General features: G+C 44.5%; 1 protein-coding gene and 1 pseudogene across 1 annotated transcript in view; one reads left to right on the plus strand and one right to left on the minus strand.

Moving 5' to 3' along the window:
- The window catches only part of Cpped1 (calcineurin like phosphoesterase domain containing 1), a 147989-nt gene that overhangs the window by 43450 nt on the left and 95509 nt on the right, over window positions 1–9030 (plus strand). The window lies entirely within an intron of this gene.
- On the minus strand, window positions 6877–7193 carry LOC105743963 (annotated as a pseudogene).

Below are 9030 nucleotides of genomic sequence, written 5' to 3' on the forward strand. Positions count from 1 at the left end.
ATACCTCTGTCAATGAGCCAGTGAGAAGATTACTGAAATAATGAATGGGAAACATGGTAACACATTATCTAGCATGTACTATTTATTTTTTTATTTATTTATTTTAGTTTTTGCGGAACCGGGGATTGAACTCAGGCCCTTGTGCTTGCCAGGGAAGAGCTTATTCCACTGAGCCATCTCGCCGGCCCCAATCTAACGTGTAATACGTGCTCAGAAATTGTAATGGTGAAATTGGTGCTATTTCTTGTATCCCTCCTAGTCTGTCATTTAGGTGCTGATTGCCACAGGTGGGTTCCTGGATGTCACTGAGCCTCTGTTTCCTTATCTGCAAACAAGAGTGTGGCCTTGGACAGCCCTGTGTTTGGAGCTTAAACAAGACCACACATTGCAGAGTATAAGATGGGCAAAGGAGGTGGTAGTAATGGGATGATGTCATTGTTTCCTATTTGACAACAGGCTGGACCACTTGGTACTATGTCTCTTTCGCTGCAGGAAGCAAAAGCATGAATGATAAAAAGAGCTTTGTTGACTCTTTGACTGTCCTGTTCCTACTCTAGTTACTGCAAAACCTCTTGTGAAGTGACAGGCAAGATACTATATGCAAAAATGTGGATATTTGACTGCATGATTTGCCCAAATAATTTTTTTCTCCGCTTTTTCCTTGCCACATATTTTGCTCTCTTTTAGAGCTGTCCTAGCTATTGATGAAATTTATTTCAAAACATGGGGGCTGGGGAGATCGCTCAATGGAATAAGTGCTTCCCTGGCAAGCACAAGGGCCTGAGTTCAATTCCCGGTTCTGCAAAAAAAAAAAAAAAAAAAAAACATGGTCATTTCAGCCAAATGCACTGACACACCACTGCCTCCTGTAAATACACAGTGCTTTAATCTGATATCGTCCAATAGGTGCTAGTCCTTCTTTTCTGAAGGTTGCCGTTAGGACTCAGTTGGCAGTTCATCAGGAAGGAATGAAGCCTGTCAGGGGCAGCAGTTGTACCACCTCTGGTGCCGATGCCCCCAGTGGCCTTTAGGGGGAGAATCTGTGCATGTGGAAGGCCCTTGTGTGACTTAGCTATTGTACCTTTGTGCTGAATATAAATGTTTTTCAGGAAACTGAAACGTTTTAGAAGCAAGACCTGTAAAATTGTGAATTCAGTGTTCAGCATAAATGCTCAGCACTCTGTAGGCAAAACAATCAGGACATAGAAGAGCATTTTAGTTGAGGTCTGTAACTTTGATCTTTATTTGAAGTTGTGTCCTATGCTTATTTGGGCACCCTTCTGTCTAATTCATTATTTTGCAAACTGGCCCTCCTGGTATGTCTTAGATTACTCACTGTTGTTAAGTGAATACATCTCTGCTACCACTCACCCTGGGGCAGTTTGCATGTAACTGCCCCCATGAGATGTAGTTGGTTCACAAATCATTTCTGTAATTTGAAGCATTCACCCTTGTGATTTTCAGCTTGAGATCTGTGTTTAAGATCATAGCCATCTATGTGCATAGCTCCTAAGTGTGGACTGCATGCCTTTACCACATTGCCAGTCCTGTGGACCTGCTTCAGCTGCTCAGGACCTAGACCAACTCTTAATTCTCAGAGGTACCTAGTAGAGTCCCCCTCCAATCCTGCCCAGGCTTTCACTTTTGGCTTGTTATTCCTAGTATCTGGAATGGTTGATACATTGTGTCAGCTTGAGAAACTTAGAAGTTTACCTGAGTGACTCAGCAGGAAGCCAGGGTCCCTGCTTTATAAACGTCCTGAGCCTGTGGAAGACGACGGCACGGGATGGTGTGATTGCTGCATACACGGGGCCTAGGGCAGGTAGCCTCCTTACACTATAGAGGAGGAGAAGAGGCCAGCTCTCCCCACTGTTTGCTCTTGTTGCATTTGCTGGCTTCTGCCACCTGGAGCTGTTGCCCCTGTGCCATGCCACCACGCCACCCTGCCCTGGAGCCAACTGATTATGGACTGAAACTTCCATGCTGAACTAAATAAACCTTTCACAATTTTGCATGTCAGGTATTTTGTCTCAACAGTGAGACAAAAGTAACCATGGAGGACTGCTTCCAGGACTTCTCCCTTCTACAAAGACAACGAAATAGCCCTCTTTCCAAGCTCCTTATAAAAAATGATACATTATCTGTGTGTAATCAATGTACATCATCCTCCATGGTTTTTTAAAATTACTATATAGTGAAACCCTTTCTTGAGACAGGGTTTCACTATATAGTTCAGGCTGGCCCTGAACTCACTTTGTAGCCCAAGATGGCCTCAGACTTACATGCCGGGATTACAGGCATGCATCACTGTGTTCAGTCTGTCCTCTGTTTTAAACTATCACTAGATTATATATAATACCTAATTCAGTGAAATTAAAATAGTTGTATAACAGTGAATGAAATATTTGTATAACAAGAAAAAAACTTTGTGTGTTCAGTACAGGGCCAAACAGTATTTTGTCTGTTTTTGGTTGAATCTGTGGATGTCCCATAGATACAAAGGGCTGTCTATATGCCACTTAACCTGGATTTTATATCACATTGTCCCAAATATATCTTCCAAATTTTCTAAATGTATCTAGCTGTTTATAGAAAAAATGAGTGAGGGAATTAATACTAAATGGATAGGATCCTCCTACAAAGTATTGGTTGAAAAAATGTCCTACCATCAAGTGCTGATAAAGGGGACCACCCTGAGACAATCTCAATAATGATTGCACACGTATCCTTGGGGTAGCAACCATAAATGTGTTGCAATTCCACAGCCAAAAAGACCCTTCAGGTAGCATGTGACCCATTTTTGCAGCTTCCCATCCAGGAAAGCAAGCTGTTCATCTCAGCCTGAGTGCACCACAGCCTGCCTGCATGTCCTTGGGGGCAGAAGTTTTACAGGGACTCTGACCCACCTTCTTCTGATGAACTGTAATATTTTCTTTAAGTTGATCCATTGTGGAGGCCAAGAAAACCTGGCATTCACCCTTCTGGCCTCTTGCTCTCAGCCAGGAAGAAGTTCCTACAAAATTAGATTTTTATAAATAGAACGCTCCAGAGGATCCTAGGGGCCCTACAGTGAATCCTTTGTAAGGTGAAGAAGCTACTTGTGCTGTGCTCTCATCCCTTCAGCTGGTTTCATCTGACGTGTGTAGGTCAGATTTAGAAATTGTGCCCCCGCCTGCTGCACTCCTTAGGACTGCTGTTGAGGACGAGAGGCCCCGGGCACAGTCTCACCTCAGCAGACTTTTGTTCAGACTAGCAAGGTTTCATCCTGCTTGAGTTTGGCTGGAAGACATCTTGTCTCAGTGATCGACAGATGGAGCTAGTTTTGTGATAGATATTTATGACTTCATTTGCTATCAAACAAGAGACTCTAAATCTGCCACAGGTGAGTTCAAAGGCCACAGGGTCTCTTGAGTGCGGCTGCCCATTACTGAGATGCAGTTTGGGAACTCAGTATCCCTCCGTTCTTTTCTCCTTGAAAAACCTGTGCCATCTAGTGGATTAACAATGCCAGACAGAAGCTTCAGAGACCTCCATGAGGCAGCCCGAGTTATGATGGAGTGACCGAGGCTGAGGCTCCTCTTGGATACGCAGAGCTCATTCTTAGCCATTTTGGTCATCGCTCTTACCCAGGTTCTCCACAATCTGCACTGGAGAGCCAGGACAGCGCCCCTTTTCCTGGGTCAGTTACCAGGTAGGGTTTTCTCAGACAGTGTCGCACTGGATGTCCCAGAAGAGGGGTTGTTCTCCCAGGAGGAGATCCAGGTGAAGCAGAAAAGCTTGTTCCAAGTGTACAACAGAAAGGCGGGCGAAGTGGATAGGCACCGCGGCACCGCATGGCCTTTTCTTGTCCTCCTCATGCTCTTTCTCCCACCTCCTTCCTCTCCTGCCACCTTGCTCCTCCACTTCTTATTCTCCAACCTTTCCTCTGCCTTCTTTGAAGACCAGCTTTTTCGGTTTCAGTGGACAAACAGTTCGGCCTTTTCAATAGAGTCAGTGATGTCAGAAGTTCCAGCATCAAAAGTACCCAGATTAAAAATGCAGTTGGCTCTTGTGGCAGTTTGGGTGGAATGTCAGGCTTTGGGAGCCGCTCGGGTTAGTGGAGCGTTCTTCTGCGTGTGTCTGGGTGGTCCCTGGAGGTGAGACTTTGGAGTTCAAGTCTAGCCCTTTGCCCTTCCTCTCCTGCATTCTCCCCCTCTCAGCTTCACAGCTTCTGGTGATGAACTAAGCAAGGAGTATTACCCCACAGCGCCCTTCTGCCATGGCTGCTTTAGAACCAGCCAACCAAAGAATGAAACTTCTTTCATTGTGAGCCAAATTACACCTCTCTTTTTGTAAATTGTGACTGTCAGGCAGTGTGTCTAGCAACAGGAAAAATAATAGAGCTGGGGGGCAGTGCCTCCAACATCTAAGGCATTCTAAGGGGCAGGACCACCTGGAAAGCTCCACCATCCTCCAGGGGCAGAGAGGGGGCTGGTATCTTTCCTGTGCTTGGAGTAGAAGAGAGGTCTTTTCAGATGTTTAAGATCCTCTGGATGTAAGCAATGGAAACCAAGTAGCCAGTTAAAACAAGAAAGAAAAGAATGAATTGAAGAGATCAGAGGTTGAAAGCTGGAAAAACAGACCTCTAAAAAGCAGGCGTGTGGAGGACTGAGAGCAGTGTCTGCAGAAGTGGATCCCTGTGGCCTTCGCTGGCTCACGTGTCCTGCAAGAATGAGTCCACAGAGGGGGCGCTGGGTGGGCCTCACTGATGTGCACTTCTGTGCCTCCCAAGACTGCCCACAAGAAGGAGGCAGTGCCACAATTATGCTGGGGCAGTTACCAGAGAAGGGAGAACAGTGGAGCTCAGAGTGGCATTCCTCTCAGTCTGCTGTTGAGGGACTGTCTCAGTTACTCTTCTCCTGTTGCTGGGACAAATACCTGACACCCAAAATGAAGGAAGGAAAGATTTATTTAGCTCACAGTTACTGGAGGTTTCAGTCCATACTCAGCTGGCTCCAAGGCAGAGTGGCACATGGCAGAGAGCAACCTTGCATGGCTGCAGCAAGGAGCAAGAGGAGCCAAGGGAGGAGTAGCAGCAACAATGGCTACCAAGAGGAAGTCTGTCTCAAGTTGCATTCAGGCTATCCGCCCCAGGCTGGTGGAAGTACTAAAACACCCATAATCCCAGTAGTACTAAAATCCATAATCCCAGTGCTTCATGAGTTAATCTCAAACTCTAGAAGTCCCTGCCCCATGACTGCATGAGGCTTTGGGGGAACAACTAGACACAAACCATAACAGGGACCATCAGAAGTGAGGCAGAGGCAGGAAAGCCCCAAGGTGGCCAGAAATAATGTGAAGATCAGCTTCCCTGGAATGGACAGGTCAGTCCAGGGGCAGAGGGAGACAGAGGACCTCTCTTTTCATTTTGTCTGGGTGCTCATGCCAGGCGAGCACTCTACCTACCATTGAACTCTGCATCCTCAGCCCCTTTTATCTCTCTCTCTTTTTTTTAAGCCTGCCATTTGTGAGAGCTCCAGCCCCATGACCAAGTGCTATCACAATGGAGGTTAGGATTTCAACATACAAAAATTTTAGAGGAATATTTTTGATGATTGATAGAATAATATGATAGTCAAAAAGTTTTAATTGTAAACTCACACTGCACTGGATTTGATACTTCAGAAGTATAGAATTTCTTAAGGAAGTATTTTGTTGTCTCTCTTTAGCTTGTCAACCTGAAAGGCAAGAGGGCTTAGAGCTGCTGTTGCCACACAGATAATGATGTAGGCAAAGAAGACTCCCAACCTGAAAGACAACTGGGACACGTTTGTGTTTTCTAAAACTGAACAATAAATTTTAGGAACAACGGGGGTTAAAAGCAGAGTATATTTATTGAGGGACAGCAAGCTTCTGTCCAGTGCAAGGACAGAAGAGGACCTGAGCAGGTTGCCAAGGAACCTGTCTTTTCTGGGGATTTTTGTACAGTAAATCCACAAGGTGAGGTGGGTCTGTTGTAGGCAGCTAAGTTAAATAGAAATATTACAGGTAGTTGGACAGGGAGGGCTAGGCCCTCCTTGAAGGAGCCAGAATGGAAGGCAAGATACCCTGGGACTGCGGGAGGGACAGGCACTCCTGATGTGGGCCAGACTTTAAGACAAAGGATCCAACCAAAGCAGCCACATACTTCCCTAGGAATAGGCGTCAGGGATCGATATTCTAAATAGATATCTATCACCTTGAAAAGTGAGGAAGAGTCACTACACTAATCCCCTACAGGAAAAGTCCCTGTTCTGTATTCATGCCATTTGCTACATGACCCACTTCCCCATTTGATCCCAATTTAATCAATTTTTGAGCAATTATGTTGTAATCTTATTGGTTGAGCATAGTTTTTCCCACCTTGTGCCCACCTAGTGAGTTCACATGTTTTTCACCTTAGAGCTGCCTCACCTTGTGGTTTTGCTCTATACAAATCCTCTCGAAAAGTCAGATTCATTAGCTACCTGCTAGGTCCCTTGTCTCCCTGTCTCAGATGGAAGGTTTCTTTCCCCCAATAAATAAATTCTGCCTTTAACCTCCATTGTTTCTAAAACACAAATGCATCCCAGTTATCTTTCAGATTGAGAGTTTTATTCCCCTATATCAGGTCTAAGGTAGAAAATTTAGGAACTAGCTAATAAGCATGAAGACAGAACAGGTTTTTTTCTGTAGGGGGTTGGGTTAGTGACTTCCTGAATTTTTTTTTTTTTTTTTGCCATGAGAAGTGTTTTATTTTCATTTAACATCCAAATAATTTTCTATAATATCCCAGGACAAACCGGAGAATTTGGCAGTCCAATTGGGGGGGTCCCCTCAGAGACCCACGGGCCGGTGGCATCGGCGCAGAATGCCCGGGTTCACAGTGCAGCTTATGGCTCGTGTCCATCTTGCAAGTGGCTCTTCCTCCACATCATGACTGGGGGGTCTCGGAGATGACGGGGGCGGGGAATTGTCTGGGCTCTTAGGAAATCTCACTCTGCTTTTCCTGCTCAATGGTCTCTTTGGTCGGCAGGGTGTTCTTCTCCTGCGTCTCCATCTTCTTCAGCTTGGCCTTATCGAAGCTGGCGATTTCCCCCATGTCTGGTTTGTCTGCCATTTTCTTAAAACAATCCGAAGTGTTTCGCTCCGAGCCCGAGCTCCTGGTGCTCCCACTCGCGATGCTGCAGCAAGAGACCTTTTTTTTTTTTTTTTTTTTTTTATGGTGACTGATATGTATTTCTAATATCCATGGGCTGGGGAGATAGTTCAGTAGAGTAAGCGCTTGCCTGGCAAGCACAAGGGGCTGAGTTCAATCCCCGATAATATCTATATTATCCATCCTTGCTGCCCACCTCTAGGTAGCTATGTGGTGCATTTATTTAATCTTTTGTCCTGAGGTCTGGCCTGTGGCAGAGGTGCCTGTCCTTCCCACAGTCATGGGTATCTTGTCTTCCACACTGGCCCCTTCCAGGGCCTAGCCCTGCCTCTATTTCTATCTATCTCAGCTGGCTACAACAATAGCACAAACATCCTTGTGATAGTTTCATACCTTGGTGTGGCAGCTCTGTTACTCATATGTTACCTGCCAGGATAAACCCCGAATAACTGATTTTTAGAGTTTAATAAACCTGACCTACACAAAACTAGTGTTCATTGACTTCTTCCCCCGAGCTGAAGGCAGCCGTGGCTACAGTGGCGGATTGTGGGGACCAAGTGGGCTCTGTGGAGACCACACTGCCTTCCTTGCCTAGGTGTAGATGAAGTAGCCATAGCAAGGAGGGCAGCCAGCGGGGGGTGCCAGCAGCCATCCAGGTGCATGTTTGTGTTGCAAACCTGCATCAAAGAGACCTTCTGAGGCTGGCCTCACAGACAGTTAAATTCTGCGATGATCTTTCCATAGACATTCTGAATGAAAGAACAAGTCTTTTTATTTTAAAATAGTTCTTCACCTCTCCTGTTGTGTTTGACTTTATAAACTGGAACTCATTTACCAAGAGAGCCTTATCTTCAGAGCAGAGCTGTGCTTCTGTTCATAGTCATTTGGAGTGCAGCAGACGCGGGCCTGGCATCGGACAAAGCCAGGCCGGATTTCTGGCCCTGTATCTATTACCTTTGTGACTCTAAAACTTTCTTTTCATTTCCAACTCATGTTATTTATTGAATTGCCCAACATAGGCATTTCCAATATATTTTAGCATTCAGTCTTCCAAAGCATATATATTGAGGATTAAGCAGACATTTATAAACTATATTTATAAAAAGTTTTAAGGGTTTTGGCTTGTTAGACAACCTGAAAAGCATAAAGTATACCAAAAATAGTCTAAAGACTAATATATTGACTATGCATGTTTCTGCCAGCCAATTTAAGAAAGCATTATCAATTCTGTTGAAGCTTTTGTTAGAGATTAAGGACATTTGACAGAAAATCCAAATAACAGCTACATATATAAGAAAAGAGTTTATTCTTCCCTCAGGTAATGAGACTAGTTATTCTCAAGACCTAGGCTTTAGGCTTTCTACTCCTTCGTCTTCAGGATGTGGCCCTTGTCTTCATATTTCCAAAACTGTTGCAGGTACTCCAATCATCACATCAACCGTCCATGAAGGAGGAAATACCAGTGGCGCAAGGTTTTCCGAAGACCCATTCAATGACTTCTGTTCTAGAAACTGTAATCATTCTTTTTTTTTTGAACAAGTTATTTAATTTATTTATTGCTCAACTTCCTCATCCATGAATGAAAATACCACTGAATTATTCTTGTTAGGGTTTCTGTAAAATTTAACAAACACTTGTAAAAGTAAGGTATGCCATTGCTTGGTGATCACTGCCCCAGAGGTGGGCTTGTCCTATTTCTTTTTTTTCTTTTTTGCCAATTTAAATATTTATTGAAGACATTGCATTTTCACTTATAGTACAGTGCTTAAAGTGCAATGCTATGTTTCCCTGTGTACATGTTCCATTATTCAAGTATTGAGAATGCCCAGTACTTTACTATAGCAGCTCAACTTTAACTGCTACAGAATTTGCTA

The sequence above is a fragment of the Octodon degus genome, unplaced genomic scaffold (genome assembly GCF_000260255.1).
Source record: "Octodon degus isolate 3935 unplaced genomic scaffold, OctDeg1.0 scaffold00195, whole genome shotgun sequence".
Lineage (NCBI taxonomy): Eukaryota > Metazoa > Chordata > Mammalia > Rodentia > Octodontidae > Octodon > Octodon degus.